The 21545-nt window shown below is 36.8% G+C and overlaps 1 long non-coding RNA gene across 1 annotated transcript in view; it reads left to right on the plus strand.

Annotated features, from left to right (window-relative positions):
• The window catches only part of LOC105523465, a 97267-nt gene that overhangs the window by 43858 nt on the left and 31864 nt on the right, over positions 1-21545 (plus strand). Inside the window, exon 3 of the long non-coding RNA XR_001003611.1 lies at positions 18241-18373. This is a non-coding gene — a long non-coding RNA (uncharacterized LOC105523465). The remainder of the gene's footprint in view (positions 1-18240; positions 18374-21545) is intronic.

The raw sequence follows: 21545 nt of genomic DNA on the forward strand, positions 1-21545 counted from the left end.
AAGGGGATTTTAAAAGGTGTATATTTAAAGTCTTCAAAGACATGAAGAAACACTTTTTATGAAACCAAAAAAGTGGTGAAATAGTATATTGATATCAAAGAATACTAGATTAAAGCACTTGAAAAAATTAGTAAATTTGAAGAGACCTCAAAAAAATTTCCAAAATGCAAGAAAGACAAATTAGATTTAAAAAAAAAAAATCAAGTGACATGAAGAATATAAACTTTAAAAAATTCTAAATAAAAATCATAAATATCTAAAAGGAATCACAGAAAGAGTAAAATAGAGGAAAAACAATATTTAAAAAGCTAATGGTTGACAGTTATCCAGAAGTGAAGATGTGGGTCTTCATATTTAAAATGCCAATTAAGGCTGAGTGTGGTGGTTCATGCCTATAATCCCAGCACTTTGGGAGGTGGAGTCAGGTGGATTACTGGAGGCCAGGAGTTTGAGACCAACCTGGCCAATGTGGCGAAACACCATCTCTACTAAAAATACAAAAATTAGCCAGGCGTGGTGGTGTATGCCTGTAATCCCAGCTACTTGGGAGGCTGAGGCATGAGAATCACTTGAACCTGGGAGATGGAGGTTGCAGTGAGCAGAGATTCCACCACTGCACTCCAGCCTGAATGACACAGTGAGACCATGTCTCTAAATAAATAAATAAAATGCCAATTAAGTATGATGACATACAGTATAGTGATATTTCAGAATATTAAAGTTACAGAAATTTTACAATTTTCCAGAAAGGAAAGAAGAGACTGCTACTACAATTGGGAGGGAGGGAGGAGGGAAGGAGAGAAAGAGAAAGAAAGAGAGAGCAGAAGAGAAAGACAGAGAATACACAAATTAAATATATCAGGAATTTAAAATGGTAATTAACATAAGTTATAATTGTGGTTTGATAAAACAAGAATCTTGGGCTATTTAATGGCAATACATTTTAAAATTTGATAAAATGGGAAATTTTCTAGAAAATGTTAAATTTTGCATACCTTCCTATAAAATGTTTTAAAAATCTTAATGGAGAGTCAATAAACATTAAACAAATTGAGCTAGTTTTAAAAACCACGCCTCCCCAAAAAGTCACAACCATATAGTTTTATAAAACTTAAAGGCACAAATAATACCTATCTTATATGAACTAGAAGGCATAGATAATCCCTATCTTATAACAACTCTTCCAAATAATAAAAAAGAAAATGTGTTATCTATGATGTTAATATAGTATTTACAGCAAACCAAGATAAAGAGAGTCCAAAAAAAGGATTTATAATCCATTTTCACTTATGAACATGAATGCAAAATTTTTAAATAAAATATGAGGTAAGCAAGTCCACCTTCATGTATGTGTATATCTATATGCATATATATATATATCTGTAATTTTATATATGTAAGGTGTGTGTACAAAATACGACATAACCAAGTAAGTTTGGAAGTATAGTTCATCATTAGAAAACCTATCAATGTAAATACATTAGGGAAAAATAGACACTTAAAAAGTCACAAGAAAAGCATAAAGTATAAGAAATATACATTTGACTACATCAAAATTTAAATGATCATCTCAATAGATTAACGACGAACTTGATAAAAATGCAACAATACCCATTCATGATTAAAAGAAAGAAAATAGCCCGGCAAAGTAGCACCAGAAGAGAACATCCTGAAGAGGAGCTTTCGAAAGCTAACAGCAAACACCTTATGAAATAACAAACTTCAGAAGCATTCCCATGAAAGCAAGAATAAGAGATGTTATTTTTCATCATATCATAAAATTTATGTATAAAAATAAGAAAACACTAACTCAAAAAAGAGTAATGTGATATATTCTATTTTATGTTTTATATCTATACTCTTAAATTGTTAAGAATTAAAACATTTGATGAATTATAAACTATAATTTTTCTAATTTACATAAATAAAGCTAATTGTCTTTATACAGAAAAAAAATTGGATATAAATCCCATCCAATGCAAAAAGAAAAACAAATGAGACATAAAGATGAGAAAAGAAACAAAATTGTCATAATTCATAGTTGATAAAATTTACCACATAGAGAAATCCAAGAAGGCAAAATGCAGTGTTTTAAAACTAAGAGGAAAATTCAGCAAAGTTGCTTTGCTCACGATTGATATTCACTCAAACATTTATATTTATTTTTATACTTAATAGCCAATTAAAAAAATTCATTCAAAATAGTAACAAAAATCAAAAGTATAGAGTTTAATCTAAAATACACAAAAGACTTTTAGCTAAAATATGCACAAAGCTATTGAAGACATAAAGAAGAATTAAATAATTAGAAAAACAGAACATGTTCATGGATAAGATTCAATATTTAAAAAAAATTCCTCTAAATAATTTATGATTTTATGCAATTCCAATCAAAAATTCCTATAAGAATTTGCAAAAAAACAGACAAGCTGATTATAAAATTTACCTTATAAAGCTGCATAAATATCAATAATTTTTTTAAGGATAACATTAGAAGTCTATTCTACCACATAGCAAGACATTAAAAATAATTTAAACCATGCTATCTTCACAAGAATGTACAAATAAAGTAATGAGACACAATAGATAGCCTTACGGTATATCACAAATCCCTGGGGAAGAACAATGTTCAATGCAGTACATTTGGTTTTCAGAAAGAAAAAAATTATATTTCTACTTCATACAAGAAAAAAATTAGATTGGTTAGGAAACTAAATGTGGAAATCAAAACTGCAAACCTATTAAAAGCATGTGTTAGGGTGGGAAAGGTTTTCTTCAGCAAGTTGCCAAAAAAAGCAAAAGAAAGATAAATATATTTGACTATATAAAATGTACAATGGCTGAACATCAAAATATACTCTAACTTACTCTATGAGTTCACTTATGTAAATTTTTAAGCAAGCAAAATTAGTCTATGGTGTTTGAAATCCGAATAGTGGTTAACTTTGAGGAAGGGGTGAGTAGTGATTAGAGAGGAGTATGAGGCAGCCTCTAGAGGTTGATGTTCTTTCTTCTGATCTAGGTGATTACACTTTCTGGAAATTCATCCAGCTGTATACATACATGTGCACCTTTCTGTATGTACATTAGCTAACTTTAAAATTTAAGATAAACACAGATAATCTAAACATGATTAAAAGGCAAACACAGCATTAGAGAGCATTTAGATTAGATATAAAGAAAACTTAGTATCCAGAATATATATTTTTGTAAAACTTCAGAAAATCAAACTAAAACAATATACCATTTTTGACCTATGGTCAAAATTGACATGAACTTTTAAGACTTCAAATATCAACAGTTAAAGAATTATGAAAAATGATATTTGCATATAAAGACATTGAAAAAAATTAACTGATTTGAACACTTTAAGAAGCAATTTAGCATCATTTCTATTAAAACTGAACATGTGTATTCCTTACAAACCAGCAATTCCACTGACGTATATACACCATAGAGCATTAATTTTCAAGCTGTATATTGTGGCTCATGAAGAAGTTCATAAATCAACTTCACGTATTATACGTATTATACATGTATTATATGTATTATAACCAGGATTTTTTCATGAAATAAAAATAATAAAATAGTTGAGGTGGGAAAATTCCAAAATATTAGTCCATGGACAGCTGCCAGTTTAAGACATGCTTATTACTAGCCCAAATGAAGAAACCAGAGTCAAGTTTTTCAAAAAACTAAATTTGTTAATTTAATTTTTTAAATTCTGAGATTGTCCTAACAACTTTTCAAGTGCAAAAATAGCTCATTCAATTATAAATTATGGTGATTCTTAACACTGGCTGTGAGATTTTTAACATTTACACCTAGCAAATTTAAAAATCAGACAATCTGTGCGCATCTTCAATTGTTTTTCTGAAATCTCACTATATTCGACATCCCAAAGCCTGACTCACTACTTTATTCCATACCTCAGCTGTCCTAAGTAGGTCAAAGTCATATATTGATTCTTTAAAGTGGTATTAATCACTCACTCATTCTTTAACATATTTAATGGATTAATATGAAGGGGGTTAAGACACACTGGTCAATTAGCTTGATTTAATTCCACACAGAGGACTTGCAAAAATATGTGCCATTGTTAACAAGGGCATGCCAATAGAAATAGATGGATTTTTGTCAATCCATCATCACTGTGAAAAACAATCCAGGGGATAGGTCAAAAACCTCATCTCTATTTGAATATAATAGTTCATGAGTACTGTATTAAGCAATCTGAGTAGGCAAGAATTTAGAAAATCAAAGGGCAGTAAAGGTCTAGAGCCCACTTGAATTAGCTCACTGGAGCAGTTGTGACAAATAGAAATGGAACAAGCTTGCTATTCTAACATGGGATTTACACTTAACTCTGACTCACTCTCATTGTATCTAAACTTAAGTTTACAGTCTAGAAATAGATGTCTATATATTGTCTAAAAGTTGAAATGCCTTGCAAGTTTTACATTAAAAATGTTAAGCAGTTAGGTATTTATAAAGCTGTAAAAGATGAAAAACTGATCCTTCAGTTACGTAAAGACTATAAAGTAATTTAAAAAAATCAATCTATGAACCAAAATAACTTCCAATATTATGAAATATTTTTAAAACATTTATTGAGTCATAAAATGTTGACATAGTATGGCAAAAGTCCTGGCTTGGTCATATTTTAGATTTCTGCCCATTGACAAATTACTTTCCACTTGCAATGTCTATAACATTTATCTTACCCCTTCCCACTTTGCAAGTGAAGAAGCTGAGGCCCAGAGAGGTGACAAGACTTTTCAAGGCCACGTAAGTATTTAGACCATAACCAAGGTTCCCTGGCTCTCAGTCCACTGATCCATGAGCTGCAGTACTTTGCTTCTCATGGATTATTTGTAAGCAGGACAGAAACTGAACCCACTCAAGAATAGTACACCTTACCCACTCAGCCACCAGTGCCCAGTGGATTTAAGTCTGAAGAGGAAAATAAGTGTTAATAAGCAGCACAAAATGCTGTATTCTTGTTTATAAAGAAGCAATAAGTGCCATGTTCCACTGATCTGCAGTCCACTTAGCAGAGCTTTCTTGATTTGACAGTAAAATAAAATAAAATTTGATGTAAGACTGTTTTTCTCCCTGGCTTCCTTTAGATGGTTAAAAACATGCTCTGAAAATATTCTAGTTTCATTTATGACTGTTTTCTATTCACTTAACTGCAAAAGGTTTTTATATGGTATTTTAGGATTATAAATTTTGCCATTTTTCTAAGATGAAAAATACTTGATTTTATGTACTCTACATTTATGGATTTCAAGTGGTCCTATAGTTCCTGGATATAATGTCTTCCTGTTGTGAACCCTACGCTTAAGGAAGACTTGAATATTACTGATTCCCTAATCTCTCCTGGTTGTATGAACTAGAGTTCCAAATACAAATGCCTTCAGAGGCTAAGCAACAACATAAATACACAAAGTGACCATTTTGAGTGGTGAGGACTTAACAAGAGAGTTCACGTCATTTGTTTTATTCTACCTGGATTTTGAAATCAAGTAGAATTATAACAGAAGTATTGGGGAGAGTGTCAGTGAGAAATTAGCTAAAAGCTTTGGAAGAAGGGAAGAAAAACTGAGATGATCATTTAAAAATGAAGGTCCTGCTTTCTTTCAGTTCAGACTCCAGTCAAGTGCTGAGTGACAAATCCCAAGGAGGAGGCAGGATTCGTGCTCTAGCAGCCTCCACAAGAACCAAGCTCAGGTTGCCTAAATAGTTCAGTGCTGTAAATAGTTCAGTTCCAGTACCATGGCTCTTTTATCCTAGCTTTCACCAATGATGACTACACTTTGTTTTTAATCACCTATAGTTCCCTTCCTATGCTTTATTTTGCCTGAGAAAATGCCTTTAATTCATTAGTTTTAGCTAAGAATAGATTATCCTAAACTTACATCATTAAAAAAAAAATAACTGATGTAGATGAATGAGCCAGAAAGCAATAAAAAAACTGAAGCACAAAGAGTACCCCTGGCATTCTCCAATCCCAAACCCCCACATTCTATCTATAAGAGGAGAGAAATCGGTATCACAGAAGAAATGTTCAAGTAGCTTTTCCTTTCTTAAATAGTTGTTTCCCTAAACTGTGCTTCTAAATACCCAATTAACTTCTCAGACCGAATGATGGTGATAGAGGCAGGAGGCAGAGAAATCCTAGGCAGACAGGGGCAGGTCCCCAGCAAAACCATATCCCTGAGCCAAAAAGCTTGAAACCTGCAGCCCAATCCCTGTCTGCCTCCTCTCTCTCAATTGGTTCTTTCTGAATAATGTCTTTTTATTAATCCAATGTTGCCTTTTCCAAACTTACCTATGCCCTGCCCCACCCCTCATTCTGTGCCTATAAAGACCCAAGACTCAGTCGGTAGAGAAAGAAAGAAGTGGATTGACTGGAGAGCGATAACTTGACTTCAGAGGGACTGCTGGACTTTGGAGGAGAGATGGCTGGAGATGGCCAGACTTAAGGGAAAGTTATCTGCCTTTTTTTTTTTTTTTTTTTTAGGTGGAGTCTCGCTCTGTCGCCCGGACTGGAGTGCAGTGGCTGGATCTCAGCTCACTACAAGCTCCGCCTCCCGGGTTTACGCCATTCTCCTGCCTCAGCCTCTGGAGTAGCTGGGACTACAGGCGCCCGCCACCTCGCCCGGCTAGTTTTTGTATTTTTAGTAGAGACGGGGTTTCACCGTGTTAGCCAGGATGGTCTCGATCTCCTGACCTCGTGATCTGCCCGTCTCGGCCTCCCAAAGTGCTGGGATTACAGGCTTGAGCCACCGCGCCCGGCCTATCTGCCTGTCTTATCCCCTCTCTAGCTCCCCTCTCCACTGACATCCACTTCTATCACTAAATAAAATTCTCTACCTTCACTATCCTTCAAGTGTCCATGCAACTTCATCATTCTTGGATGGCAGACAAGAGCTTGGGACTCAACATGTGTGGGTACCCAAAAAAGGCTGTCACACTGGCCATTTGCCCTTGCTGGTGGAGGGCAGCTACCCCATGCAATGAGGCAAGGGGCCTACTGAGCTGATAGTACATGGCTGTCCACAGACAGCAGAGCTAAGAGAGAGAAACCCTCTGGGGCTTCCAGGGTCACAGGCACCCCCACCTGAGCAACGCCATGTGGCCTGCACAGAGCCTGCTCCTGCTGGCACCCAAAGCAGCCAGCCAGATCCCACATTCACTTGCTCACACACTCCCTCACATAAGAGGTTGAGCGTGGTGGGCCAAGTAAATGGGGGCATCCCCATCGCAAGTCCAACTATGGGGTCAAGAAAAACTCCTGCATCAAGCATCTCAGAGAAACTCTCTTGACCATAAACTACAGGCCTTAGACCAAAATCTAATTCCACCAAGAGCACAAACGAGATTTTTTAACAGGCCATTTAAACTAAGTTCAGAATGAGAGGAAATACAGCAATTTGAGAATTGAGACAGTCAATTAAATGAGACTAAACTTCTCCCTAAAACCCTGCCCAGCGATATATTTCAGGGCTTTCTACTAGCCATGCTGTTTTCATGGTTGTATTTACTGCAGAAGTTTCTGTGATCAATTTCACAAATTTCACACAGTTTGTACTCAAGACCAGTAGCTTGTGAACTTGAAAAAGAGAAGAAAAGACAGAATGAAGTGATAACTGACTAAAAAATAGAAACTTACAGCAAGAAGGGACTCAGTTGGTTCAATTCTTCATTTTACAGGAACAGAAACTGAGCCTTTGGTAGTGCCATGGTCAAAACAAGAAAAATGTGAGTGGCAATCTTGGTTTTAATTTTTTTCTAACTTCATATCCAGTTCTTTTTCTACCACTCAACTCTGCCTATGTTGGTAAGGACTTTTTAAAAAAATTATATTGAAGTAATACCAATGTGCACATAGAAGAGCAATTAAACAGATACAGATTTTAAAAGTTAATAATAATAATAATGCAAGCACTTGTGAAATCGCCATCCAAATAAAGAATGAGAATATTGTTAGTCCCAGGGAAACCTTCACATGCCCGTCCTTATTGTACCTCCTTCTTCCCTCCAGGGGAAATCATTCTCTTATTTATGTAATAGCTGTTCCTTGGCTTTACAGTTTTACTACTTATTCCCCAATAATGTATTTTTTAATTTTTGCTTATTAAATAGAATCACATAATCATATGCAAACTTTTTATCTGACATCTTTCATTTAACATTTATTTTGCGATTTAACAAAGTTGATGTGTAAAGCTATAATTTCTTCATGTCATTGCTGTATAATATTCCACGTTTCATATATGAAAATATACCATATTTTAGTCATTTATTCCACTGTTTCAGGGGGGTTTTCTTTGAGACAGAGTCTCACTTTGTCACCCAGGCTGGAGTTCAGTGGCACCATCTGGGCTCAATGCAACCTCGCCTCCTGTGTTCAAGCAATCCTCCTGCCTTAGCCACCTGAGAAGCCAGGACTACAGGTACGTGCCAGCATGCCTGGCTACAAATTTTTGTATATTTAGTAGAGGTGGGGTTTGCCCATGTTGGCCAGGCTCATCTGGAACTCCTGACCTCAAGTGATCCACCTACTTCAGCCTCCCAAAGTCCTGGGATTACAGGAGTGAGCTACCATGCCCAGCCTATTCTACTGTTGATAGACAACTGGCTGTGTCCAGTTTGGCTCTATTATAAAAAATATTATGAACATTCTTAAACATGCCTTCCAGCTTACATGTACAAGAGCTTCTTTAGAGTATATACCTGTAGAGATTACAATTTCTAGGTTGTGGAAGGTGCACATAGTCTACTTAGCATGCCTTCGGCAGCAAAAATCAAAACAAAAAGAAACCCTGAAATTCTAACTTAAAATTACTTAAACAATAAGAACATTTACTATTTCTATGTAATAAGAAGTCTAGACTGAAGGAAAATCTAACATTGTTCATTTCAGTGGCTCAATAGTGTCATCAGCGATCCTGGTAATTTCCAGCTTCCACTCTGCCATCCTCAGGGTCTCTCTCATTTTGCTCTCAGGCCAGGCCCCTCATAATCACGAGATAGCTGCAACAGCTCCAGATATTATGTACAATCATGACCACACCCAGAGAGAGAAGAGGCCATCTCCTCTGATGTTTCTTTTTTGGTATAAGAAAACCTTTCCCTGAAGCCCCCAGCAAACATTCTCACACCTCGTAGGCAAGAATTACATCACATACCCTACCTAAAGGAATCACTGGAAAGGGAAATAAAATTCATCTAAGCCAATTAAAATATTTAATACACATCCTCAAAGCCTGAAGAGAGGCCCCTTCCCTGAGCACCTAAATTATTGGCAAGAGGTTGTATCTTTTACCCATTTCTCTTAACTTTTGCTGTCATTAAATATGGTGTGTATTTTTATTATGGAAAATGAAATTTCTAACATATTCACACTAGAGAGAACAGCATAAGAAATAAAATAATAAACCCCATCCCATAAGCTCACCATCGCCCAGCTCCACAATTAACTCATGGCCCATCTCCCTTTGTCTATATCCTACCCATCTCCCTTATCTTCCCCTAGATTCATTTGAAACATATCCAGCTATAATGTCATTTCATCTGTCAACATATCACTATATATCTTAAAAGGACTCTTTTTAAAACCAAACCACAATACAGTCAAGATATCTTTTAAAAATAACAGTTTTCTAATATCAACAAATATACTGTCAATGTTCACATTTCTCTAATATCTCATAAATGTGAGTGTATTTAAATATTTTGTTTGCATTGGGATTCAAATAAAGCTCAAATATTGCAAGTGCTTGATATGTCTCCTAAGTGGCACCAGTCATTCTTTAAAAAAATCAAAGTTCAGTAAATGAGGAAGATGTACAGTTGAGGAAATGATAGCACAGGTCGAAGCCCCCAGGTTAACAGGCTGCAACTGTGATGTGAATGGCCTCCCTCTAAGATCCACAGATGATGGTCAGTGGTCACACCCAGAAATGCTGTATCAGGGCAAGTTACATTATAATCTAGCCGAACTTTGTGTCCCTGAATAGGGCAAGAAATAGTAAAGATTCAGATCTCTCAGGAAAAGCTTATCAAAGAGAAAAGAAGATCATTAAAAGCTGAGTAGGGAAGAACATGGAATTAATCTTAATTTCATTTCAGCAGGAATTTGTCTTTAAGAAATTAGCCATTATCAAGAGATTAACACAGATGGTGAAAGACCAGAAAGTTATAGTTCCCTGGAGAATATCTATTGATTAAAATGAAATTAAAAGGTATAAAAGATAATGGCTCCAACTCAACACTTCATTATAATCAATCTGCTTTTAATCTATGCTTTGTTTTTAAAATTAGGTTATAAATACTTGAAATTATTGGTATTGGGATATTTAAAATGTAGAACTGAGAAGATAAACTACTAACAGAAGGAGAAGTGATATAGAGCTAATAAGACCTCTTGCTGCTATTTATTACTACCTCTCCTGCTTCTAATCTAAAAATGATTTGCAGTAACAAATATATAGATTTGATAAGACAGGAAAAACATCAAAGCAGAGTAAAAAGGCAGGATTCAAGAATGAGAGAAAGAGCAAAAAAGGAGAATTAAAGCAGAAAACATGGGTTTTAAAGGAAGGTATTATCAAACAAAAAATGATGGCAAGAAATTCCTTATACTTTAGATACTTAAGCATTTATTTAACATTATTTTAAACAAGTAATAAAACTAATAAAACTTTAAAAAGCTTGCTGTCCTCTTTCTCCATTTTTCCAATCTGTTTTTTGTCTACTATGTAAGGGAACCAAGGTCGTAAGTCAGCTGTGGTAGTTCAATGAACAGAAAATGCTGAATACCAGCACAGCTTCTCCAGGGGTTGGGCATGGAAGGATGGCTGTGCCCAAGGAAGGGTCTAGGCCAGTGCTTCTCAACAAAGAGAAATTTTACCCCCAAGAGACATCTGGCCATGTCTAAAGACATTTTTATTTGTACTATTGTCAAACAAAATGCCAATTTGATGTACTTTTGTCATCTATTGGGCAGAGATCAAGGCTGCTACTAAATACCCTACAATGCATCGGACAGCCCCCTACAATAAATACTTATCCAGCCCAAAATGCCAACAGTGCTAGATTGAGAAACCCTGACCTAGTGGATGGAGCTCAACAACTTCAGTGCACGAGCCCATCATGCACCATTAACATACATACAATAACTTCTCTCTCCTTTGTCCAACAAATTCTTTCTTTATATTTTTTCTTTGTCATTGCCTTCGCCATAATCAAAATGCAAAAACTCATTTCTAGTTTATTGCAAGCTTCCAACTGATCTCCTGGCTCACTTTAATTCATAGCACACAGCTGCCTGATTAATTTTTTTCAGATATTGTAATTCATTCCCTCTCACCTAAAGAATTGCAGTGGCTTCCATTTTGTCTACCATGGCTAAGCTAAAGTCTTCATCCTGACACCAAGCTAGTCCAAGATCAATTTTTCACTTTGATGATTTTACCTTCAATCACCATAGCTTTTTTGCTTCAGCCAAGGCATTAGAAGATCTTCCTGCAGCTCTGTGAGGAGTGCCTCTGCCCAGCCCCTGCCCCGTCTGGGATGTGAGGAGCGCCTCTGCCCGGCCACTGTGCAACCTTCAAAGTGTGTGATCTTTTCCTTCTTCCCCAAGTTTGAATTTTCGACATCAAAATTTACTTTTCAATTAAAAAAAAAAAAAAGAAAAAGATCTTCCCTCTTTCCCTTCACCTGGTTCAACCTGCCTCCTGGTTGTTTCTTGCTGTTTGGTAAAGAATAATTCATGAAAAGTAAAAAAGTTTTTAAATTGCTTCTACCATGGATGAGCAGAACAACAGCAGAAACTCCTGTTAGGTTGGTGCAATTACTTTTGTACCACTCTAATACAAATTTAATAAGTGAAAGGAATTTAACTAGGCTTCTTTTCATTTCCTATGTCAGTAAGCTATTTTCAACATTAAAGACAAACAGGCTTTTCAAGCAAAACATCTCAATTAATTACACTTTCTTATTTTCTAAAAGGTCTAATTAGTGTAGATTTTTTTCATGAAAATCTTGCTTTAGAAACCAAGTAAATTAGGGAGATATCATTCATGCCTTTTTAAAAATCTGGTTTTTTAAATCTTAAAAACAGGTACTTCAGGTTTAAAAAACGTTCTTTACATATTAAACCCTACTGGTACAAGAAAAGATAAGTTATGAAAATTGGATTTACATTTTCCAGTGAAACCTATTGCATAAGAAAATTACTCCCCTATTTCAGATAATGCTATGTCAATAACATTTCTAGTACAGAAATTGGACATGTTTAGTTTGAATAAAAGAAAAATGAGCACTGTTTTAAAATATTTAAGAAGTTGTTATACAGAAAGATGATTAGATAAGCTTTCAAAGTTGCTTACTAGGGGAGAACCAGGACAAATAGGAGGCAGTTGCAAAGGGTAAGATTTTTGGCTCTGCATAAGGAGGAAGTCATGTCGCCAATCCGATTTTGAAAGAGCTTCAGGAATGTCTCAACACCATTATTTCAGTTAGGAAAATGTCCTCTGGCCAAAAACTGATGACCTTTGCTGCAGAATTCCCTCCTTAATGTGTTATGTGTGATGCACACCCTAGCCCCACTACTTCCAGCTTCAGTTTCTCAGAACTTCAGGATTCCAGCTTCTTTCAGCATCTGGGCAGTACTACATATCACACTTGGATGCAATTATATTGCTTCTCTGTTCAGCTGCAGAAGTCCCCCTATTGTCTACAAAACAAAGTCATAACCCCTCAGCATGGTTTTCAAGGCCCTTCACAACCTGCTCTTCATCACTCAACCCACTGCCTCACCCGGGAGGATAAGTAAAGATTTTGATGTAAAATAGGTCAAACTTTGTTTCTTTTTAGGTAGAGCTGAAGAACTGACTTAGGAAAATGTTACAGATACAATGCATTCAGAGAGTATAAAGGAATTTGAAAATCTTTATGGTCAAGTTAGAGAAATATGAACCAGATATCAGGACATTTAGGAGGATCTATAACTAGATGATGATCAAATACTGATTAATGGAAGATTGTCAGCCTAAAGAGATGCTTCTAATGGTGGAACACAGAATGTTGCCTGCTCAATGTCATGGTTAAAAATATTGAACTTGTGTTCATCACATTTACAGATTTCATGATGCTGAGAGAGAAAGCAAATACATTGAATGGCAGAAACAAAAAGCTACATGACCAGGACACTGAACAAAAGCAGATAAAACCCAACAAAGGCAGGGAGACAATGACATCACAGAACCATTTGTGGGAAAGGCATAAAGATTTCATACACTTGCAAGCTTAACCCGAGTGTGACTCTTACCAGAAAAGAAGTTAATATAATCTTGGGTTGTATTAATAGACATACAGTAGCCATAATACAGAAGATAAATGTTCCCCTGTCTTCTATAACCTAAGTGAGAAAGGAATTGGTGATGGTTAGCCTGAGGAAAGAAGGTAGATTGATTGTTCTCTTTAAATATTTTTAAAAGGTGTCATGTTGAAGTAGCCCTCAAAAGTTCAATGTACAATGGGTAAAATAAAAGAGGAAATAAATTTGGGTTTTCTCTCTAGCAATGAGAACTACCATGGAGAGAATAAGGTCTCCATTACCAGAATGGAGCAGTTTTACATAAACTGTAGGTTGGATTTATGTCCTAGAGAGGAGATTAGAATAAATAACTTGGTATTTTAAGCTTTGAGATTCTACAAGTTGAGTATCCCAGAAAGCTGAGGGTCACTGGGTAAAACTGTGGTACTAGTGGATTGAGAAGGGTGGGGAGTAGTGAAGGAAAGCTGCTCCATTCTCAAGAATTATGGAGCAAAACTCCTGCTGTCTCTGAACAGTTCTATTATACATGTTGAACTGTACTTCCACACTCATTTGGTACAAAATCTAATAATATAATTATAGGGGAAATTTTCTTTCCATTTTATGCTTTGTAAAAACTTAAAAACGTTTCCTCTTCCTAAATACTCTGTAAGATCTCTTTTCTAAGTTGTGTACAACATAGATTTGCTAGGCATTTTCCAGGAGTAATTTTTCGACTATAATTAAGAAAAAGCCTAACAATCAATTGTACAGTAAATCTGGTACTGAGAACTACAATTTGTGGTTCTAACTTTTGAAATTATTTTGTGTCTCAGACAACTAGTAAAATAAACATATCTGCCTATATACGTGGATCTCTTCTCACATCGCTGTCAAAATGATGGCATTGGTCTTGAGTGTTTTTGCTCTTCCACAGCATTACAGGCATTTGGTCAACATTCCTACAGGATTTACCTGTGCTGGCTTTGTATCAGTGATTTATGGACACATTCACTGTCTCAGGCTCCTAAGGACTTCCAGGCCTCTAATGTGGATATTTCCCATTCCCCACTACCTCATCATATATTTCCTTGAAGCACTAGATATGGCAAAAAGTCTTACTGGGTCAGGCGTGGTGGCTCCTGCCTGTAATCCCAGCACTTTGGGAGGCTGAGGCAAGTGAATCACCTGAGGTCAGGAGTTTTAGACCAGCCTGGACCACATGGCAAAACCCCATCTCTACTAAAAATACAAAAAGTAGCTGGGCATGGTGGCATGCATCTGTAATCCTAGCAACTCTGGTGGCTGAGGCAGGAGAATCGCTTGAACCCAGGAGGCAGAGGTTGCCGTGAGTCTAAATCATGCCACTGCACTCCAGCCTGGTTGACAAAGCAAGACTGCATCCCCCCCCCCTCAGAAAAAGAAAAAAAGTCTTGCTGACCAGAGCTCTCCTAACTTCATTTTTCTGTCTTTCCTTTCTCTTGAGACAGTAGTTTCCAAATTTAGTGTTCATCAGAATTACCTAGGGAGCTTGTTGGAAATATGAACTCCAAGGCAGCATCCTTAGGTGTTCTGATGTGATGCTGCCATGAGAGGGGGAAACCATTTTTAACAAGTTTCCCTTCCCCCAGTCCGGGTATATATTATTTACTTATTTACACAGGCAGTCAATAGATTATGCTTTGAGAAACAATCTCCAAAGGATTCAAAATTGTCATGAGGAGAGATGTACACTGTAGTATTTTTCTCATCAGACCTAATAAAATTTGTTGATGATCTACTTCTTTACATTAATGACTGATTAAGGTAAAGATGTCTCCCCATCCATATTCCCGAAAGTGACCTACAGATTCAATGTAATGCCTATCAAAGTTTCAATTACATTTTTTCACAGAAATACAGAAAACAATTCTAAAATTTGTGTGAAACCACAGAAGACCTTGAGTAGGCCATCAATCTGTAGCAAAAAACAACAAAAAACAACCAAACAAAAAAAACACTACGAAGCTGGAGGCATCACACTACCTGACTTCAAATATACCACAAAGCTACAGTAAACAAATTCAGCATGGTTCTGGCATAAAAACAGACACATAGACCAATGGAATAGAATAGAGAACCCAGAAATAAGTCTATGCATTTATGGTCAATTGTTTTTGACACACATTTCAAGAATGCACAATGGGGAAAGAACAGCCTCTTCAATAAACAGTGTTGGGAAAACTGGATATCCACCTGTAGAAGAATGAAATTAGACCCTTATTTCATATTATAGACAAAAGTCAACTCAAATGGATTAAAGACATTTAAGACCTAAAACTGTAAAACTACTGGAAGAAAATGATATCAAGGAAAAGCTCCTTGACATTGGACTGGACAATGATTTTTTTAATGTGACCCCAAAAGCACAGGCAACCAAAGCAAAATAGACAAACAGGAGTATATCAAAATAAAAACTTCTGCACAAAAAAGGAAAAAATCAACAGAATAAAGAGACAGCCTATGGAATGGGAGAAAACATTTGCAAACCATACATCTGATAAGGGGTTAAATATCAAAAATAAAAACTCAAATTGAGTATAAAAAACTCAAATAGCAAGAAAACAAATAATGCTATTTAAAAATGAGCAAAGGACCTGAATAGACACTTCTCAAAAGAGGACACACAAATAGCCAGCAGGCATATAAAAAATGATCAGCATCACTGATCATCAGGGAATAGCAAATTAAAACTACAATGAGATATGACCTCACACCTGTTAGAATGGTTTGAATAGAAGAGGAAAAAATTAACAAGTACAGATGAGAATGTGTTGAATGTGGCTGGTACAGCCACTACGAAAAACAGTACACAGGCCCTCAAAAAGTTAAAAATTGAAATTAAAACTATCATATTTCTAAGTCTGTGGATATTTGTTTTTCAGTACTGCAGTGGTTTTCAAACCCAAAGATTCTAAACTCTTTGAAGAATCATAATGGTTCCCTGATCTGCTTTAATTGCAATGTCCATTCATATGATTTTATTTTTTGATTATTTACTGACAACATTTACTGCCTTAGTGGCAGCGGTTCCTATATCAGAAAGCTCAATGCAGAGAATTAATATTTGTGCACAAGTCAAAGGGATGGGCTCCCAAGATGGACTGCAAACTAGGGTCACAGTCTGGGTCCCAGTGCTGCCCCCATGCCATACCCACCTCTTTTTCAGGGACAGGGCTACTGCTATCATCACCACCAATCTAGACCCAAGTCTTGACCCCCAGCTGCAGCCCACCCCACTAGAGGAGCCAAAGGATCCCAGACTGCCTAAGGCATGTGCTTGCCAGGTCAGATGCTCATTGTGTACCACTGCCTGCTGCTAGGGTACCTGCCAGCTTGAACCCAAGGGGGCCACACCTGCAAGGGCTCCTCTGCTCATGCAGATGTTCCTTATTCCATAAGCACAAAACTAAAATTATGAAGAATTCGAGAGAGCAACAGGAGAGCGCTAAACCAAGTGTGGGGCCCCTTCTGAGAGAAGGGTTGTGTGTAGCTGCACCAGGCTGTGCACCCATGAAACTGGCCCTGCTGGAAAGAAAAGTGATGCAGTTCCTGGGAATAAGTGGATGTGACAATTTATACTGTCATCTTAGGAGCACAATAGGAAGAGGGACTTCTTTCCTCTGTATTTTACTGTACTCATTTCTCAAAAATATAGCCCTCGGCATTTCTTCTGATCTTGCAGTGCCGGAAGCTGAAATCTTAATTTATAATTTTCCCTGCATGGCAAATTTGCTGCCTCCTTAAAAAAAAAAAAAAAAAAAAGGTTGTCATTTATTTTTCTGATTAAGATGAAACCCAGCGGATCTGTGATGCCGAACTATCTTTTATCCACACACAACACTTGCAGGTATTCACTTTTTTGAGGAAAAAGTATTTCTTCCACATTTCCTGATCCATACAAAACTATTTTTAAATAATACAGATGCCAGTCATTTGACCAGAATGGAGGCCTGTCAGAACTTTCACCAGAACAGAGTTTACTTTCCAGCCAAAAGTCTTGCATCCTGAGAAAATGACATTTAGTCTGGTGACCCTTACCAGCCTGCCAAGCCCTGTGACCCAAACTTTTCTGAAATGTCTGTGTTCCTGTATTCTGCTTATCATAGAGTCTCTCTCTACCTTGCTGCTTTTGCTAACTAGAATAATCATCATTCCAGCACAAGTTTATAACTACCTTGGAATTCTGACTTATGGTCTGTTATTTTTGTGATCTAGTTTTTTACATTTAAGGATCTCTCTCCTTCAATTTCTGTTCACAAGCCTAAATCAAAGTACTACGTTTTGAGTCCATTTGTGTTCAGCAAAGAAGGCATATTTGGAAACACTGAATATATATTTACAGTTAACTTCTTTTTCTGTCCAAGTTACCTGGTTTAATGCTGTTTTATCTATCCCTAATTTGTTGTAAAGCATTTTGTTTTGGAAATATTTCCCCAAAATATGTACACATATATCAATATACGTATACACTCTATTTCATTTCTCCAATACTAAACATTTTCTCTGTGCTCTGACTACTACGATAAGCACTCAACTGCAAGAGTTTATACACAGGCTAAAAAACGCTCACTGCTGAGTTCCCTCTTGTTTTGCCTTCCTGCAGTGACTGTGTTTTGCCTTTCTACAGTGAGTGTGTTCTGTATGGTGTCCATGTTCCTCTTTGTTTCTGCCAATTATTTTGGGTCTGGTCAGGCACTTTAACAGCTAACAGCCAACAAAATGTTTGGAAGTAGTAGAGGTGGGCTTGCATCCAAGAAAGCAAGGAAAACATCATGGTGTATTATTTATTTAAGTTGTAAGGCAGCTGGAGTTACCCTCAAAGAAATAGATGTGGAAACGGGTGAAGCTCAAAAGACGATTTCTTTCAGGGACTGGTGGAAGCACAGTGACATTAGAATGGCATCATAAACATATCTGTAGCATGGGACAATTGACCTGCCTAGAAGACGACTGGGCCAGGAGCATGACATAATTTCAAGTCACTTGAAGAAAATCGAAAAAGTATTCAACATCAACATAAAATACCAGGAATCCTTGGTCTTGACAGCTGTGCTCTAACAACCTTGTATGACATTAATTAAGTTAGCAATCCTATGTTCCAATATACATCCTCCTTGAAAAACAGGGTGTACATATACAATACAGTAGCATCTTCCTATGAAGCTAATCACTATAAGAACTACTGCTGTTCGATTTAACCTAATCCTAAAATTATTACTCAGCTAAAATGAATTATTATATTTAAGTTCATTTTCCATTGTACTTTCAAGATTCTTACATACCTACAAAATGATAGTTGGCAACATCATATTTATCAAAACTGAGTAGCTACAATGTTTAAGGCACTGGAGAGACAGAAAGGTAAGACATAGTGTCTCAGTACTCAAGAAGTTTGAAGAAAAGGCAAGAGCCAGTGATCACATACTGAGAACAAAGACCACATGAGTTCCAAGGTTGGAGGGAATGCTGAGGGCTCAGGTGGTTGGGGAGAGGTGTACAATGGTAGAGGGACTTGGGATGGATGCTAAATAAGGATTGCACTTCCACAGGGGATGGAGTGATGGCAGTTACAATGCAGAGATGCAGAGGAAGGCACACAAATGGGGTTCAGGAAATAAGCTGAAAAGCCTGAATTAATGGAAGGGCTTTTACAGGGCAGTGGTGGGCATGATTGCACCAGTCAGGAATCACTTGGTTGCATGTGATGGAAACCCAACTTGAACTAGCTTAACAAAAACGAGCAAATCAGGATAGCAGTTTGTCTTACACAATTCGGAACAGAAATCTGGCAGTGAACCTGGAAACATTTGGAACCAGGGACTCTCACTGTCTGTCATCCTGCTCCTCTGGGTTCGTGTTTCATCTTCTCTTTGGCTCTGTAGACAAGACACATGGTAGAAAACGTGAGCACTAACCTCCCTGAGTGCCGCAACTCACAGCTCTAGCAATTCAGAGAGGAGGAGAATGGGCATTGTTCTCATTTCTAAAATGAGAAGGATACTGACTTGGCCAGGGTATATGATCAGTTTATTTACATGAAGACTCTTTTGAGAAGCCCAGAGATTAACTCAAGGGATATAAGGTACTTTGGAAAGGGGTGTGGTTCTAAAAAAGGTGTTTGAGAAAGAAAATGGTTATACTAAAAATGCATCCATATTACATAGAAAAACAGTATCCATAAACATAGATACTCATTAAAATTTTCAAATGCCATATTTTCCATTTCTTAACCTACTCAACTTGAAATTACAAATGCTTAAAAATCTCACATCAAAGTGCCAACCTGAAATAGAATTGATTCATTCCTTTTATTCTTCCCCCAAAATAGTTAATTTCACCTGCAATTATTATAACAAAATGCTGAAGTAGATTTATCTTAAGGACTCGCTGATGCTTTGTATTCTTTGTCAATGTCTCACTATATCCACATTTCTTCCTACTGCTTGTTTTTCTTTGTTTAACTAAACCAGCATATATAATTCTTTTACAAATTAATCTGCTCTTTCTTCTAGTTAGAGTGAAATCTTTTTATAATGATAATTGAAGGAAACTGAGCTAACTCCCAAAGTATAGATTAATTATGTTATATCAGGATTTTATTGTGTATATTATGTTTTGAGATCTAAGATTTTACCAGTTTCTTATAATAAACCGTATTATAAGGAGTAATTACTGCCTTCATTCAAAAGAGATTATGCAATAGCTTTTGACTTAAATAGGAGCTCTGCATATTTCAAGGCTATAGGAAAAACTATAGGTAGAAGCATGATAGAAAAACTAATATTTGTTCTATGGCATCTCTGATATTTTAAGGGGTATAGGTTCTACAGTCAACACTCCCCTTGGAACAATTTTGACATTTGTTTCCTGGAACATTCCTCTTTGCCATATTCAATCCCTTCAACCCAGGTCCGTTACACCATGTACCCCAAAAGCTGAGACTCAGCCTCCTTGGAAGCAGGAACCTCCTCTGACTCATGTGGCACTGCATCCCAGTACCTTCAATGGTGCTGAGGCCAGAGAAGGCAATCAAGCAAATGCTGAATAAATGAATGAATCACATAAAATATTTGTATTTGTAAACAGAGTCAAAACATCCTTCAAGCAAAATGAACAAGGTTCAAATGGAGAGGTCAGTGAGGCAGAGACAAACATCCTATAATTGTTTCCTTCCTTTAAAAATGTCCCCTCATATGCATACACAGTAAGTTATTCTTCACATACCAAAGCTGAATAATTCCAAACTCCTTTCATTCCAGTTCTGTTACTGCTTGAGGATAAAGTTCAGTCTTTAAAGGACAAAGAAGCTTCTTGCCGGGAGTTGGCCAGATAGCTCAGGACACAGCTCTGCAGCCCATTCTGATTGTCCAATGTTTCTTTTGATAAACAGTATGATTGCACTGCCTGGAAAAGTAATTCCTTCTAGATGCTGGCAACAGTCATTCTGAACCATAAAAACTGTACAAGGAAATGATGAGAGTGTCAGCAAACTCAATCAGTAGGATGAGATCAGCGTTTACTGGGCTCCTTGGATAACCAGACAGCTCATAGCATGCTCCATGAATCAAATCTGCCCAAGCCCCAAATCTAGTTTCATACAGCACACCACATGTCTTTCTGTTACACCCAAGACATCGGCCTAATTAGCAGAAATGAAGAGCATATGGTTGGAGGGAGGGAAAGGGCAGACACTAGGAGTTTGAGGTATGTATGGGGCAATCCAGGGGGAGATATGGATTAGCAGATATAAAAGGCTAAAGATCAGTGATGACCTAAATCATAGCTAACATGTACTAAACACTTGCTAGACACTGTGCTAAGAGCTTAGCATATGTGACTTTACTTCACCCTTGCAACAATTCTTTGATATGCTCTGCTTTATTCCTCATTTTACACACAAGGAAGAAGAGCCTAAGTGAGAGCAAGCAATTTGTTCATAACTAACAAATGACAAAATTAGAATCCAAGCCACTGTTTTTCTGAATCCAGAGTTTTCTGAATCCAGAGTTTTCTGAATCCCTTAATCCCTACATACACTGCCTTATAGAAAAAAGTTCTAAGCTGAATCTCCTTTTTCCCTACCTCCCATCACAGTCAGCCGTCTTATGGCCATTGTTTCTCTCCTTTGAATTCAGTTTAATCAGTCTCCAATGATAGCCATCACTTCCCATCC

Source organism: Colobus angolensis, unplaced genomic scaffold, assembly GCF_000951035.1.
Source record: "Colobus angolensis palliatus isolate OR3802 unplaced genomic scaffold, Cang.pa_1.0 Scaffold465, whole genome shotgun sequence".
In the NCBI taxonomy this organism is placed as follows: domain Eukaryota; kingdom Metazoa; phylum Chordata; class Mammalia; order Primates; family Cercopithecidae; genus Colobus; species Colobus angolensis.